Raw genomic sequence first — 1408 nt, forward strand, 5'->3', positions numbered from 1 at the left:
TTCCAGGGACGGAGGTGAGGCTGACAGGCCTATAATTACCCGGATCTTCCTTCTTGCCCTTTTTGAAGACCGGAGTGACATTGGCTATCCTCCAGTCTTCAGGGACCTCCCCTGTTGTCCAAGACCTCTCAAAAATGATGGAGAGCGGTTCGGCAATGACCTCTGCCAGCTCTCTCAGCACACGTGGATGCACCCCATCAGGTCCCATGGACTTGTGGATCTTAGTACTGCCTAGTTCCCCCGACTTTTCACTCACCAGGGCTCTTGGCAGATCTGCTGCCTATCAGCATGCAATGTAGAAATTATAACCTAGACTCAAACTTCACCTACAAAACCATGAGACGTGCATTCTGTCATTGGAGGAAGACGACAGAGGTGAAGAAGATGAAGGCAAAGGCATCCCTGGGCACTGAAGAACCACAGGCTAGTATAGTTAAGGCTAAAATCAGAGGATAATAGTAGAGTGGCGGGTGGCAAAGTCTTTAGTTACAGCAAATGAAAACAAGCCCAAATGCACGAGCTAAGGATACAGAAATAAAGGAAAAGAGCTGCTTACCTCTGGAAGGCTGCAGATAGGCAGGAATCTCAGTCCTTGCCATCTGCCTGAGTGTTAGAGGGAGTGGGAGGGTGTTTTCCTTTCATTGCTGGTGCTAACTATGGAGGGGCTGAAATACGCTTCTTCACTCTTATCTTTTTTTACAGACTGACGCAGTGGAAGCTTCATCCGCTTTTGTTCTCTTATGGCCCCTAATCTCTTTATTTCTCAATTGTAATAGCTGTCAGGAGACCACTCATATAAGGAATTAGGAGTTGTTTAATCAATGGATATACAGATGGTATATAGTCAATAGATATACAGATGGTATGTATATATATCCAGGAGCTTAGCTAATATAATTTATATTGGAGGAAATGAGAGAAAGTCACTCACCCTGTCCTGGGCTCACAAGATGAACTCCTGATAGAGCAGATCTCCGGAGAGAGATCCTTCCCCACTGGCAGTAAGCTCTTAAATGGGTCTAGGAGAGGTGGAGCCAGGCTCCACCCCTTCCTGCAGCACAGGTGAGTTGCCTTCCCCTGTGCTCCTGTGGCTGACTCATTGCTCGCCTCAGGTGATCAATCAAAGGTTCAGGCCGTGATTCAGCAGCCCCATACACGAGTTCAGTCCATAAGTTGCTAACCAGTTAGTGTCCCTAGTTGCCATAGTGCAGACTTTGCCAATTTGTAATTGTAGGCTCCAACTACAAAATAAACTTCTAAGGGAGAAGCAGGAATATGTTGATTAACATAAGGTAGATATGCTGTGGTGGTTTCAAAGCGACTTGACGAGATTGGACGTGGGTGCGTTGTTGCTTGTCTGAGTCCTGGGTGGCTTTTATTCCCAAGCAATGCCCTGTAGATGGGCTGG

This window comes from Meleagris gallopavo, unplaced genomic scaffold, assembly GCF_000146605.3.
Source record: "Meleagris gallopavo isolate NT-WF06-2002-E0010 breed Aviagen turkey brand Nicholas breeding stock unplaced genomic scaffold, Turkey_5.1 ChrUn_random_7180001856805, whole genome shotgun sequence".
Classification (NCBI taxonomy): Eukaryota; Metazoa; Chordata; class Aves; order Galliformes; family Phasianidae; genus Meleagris; species Meleagris gallopavo.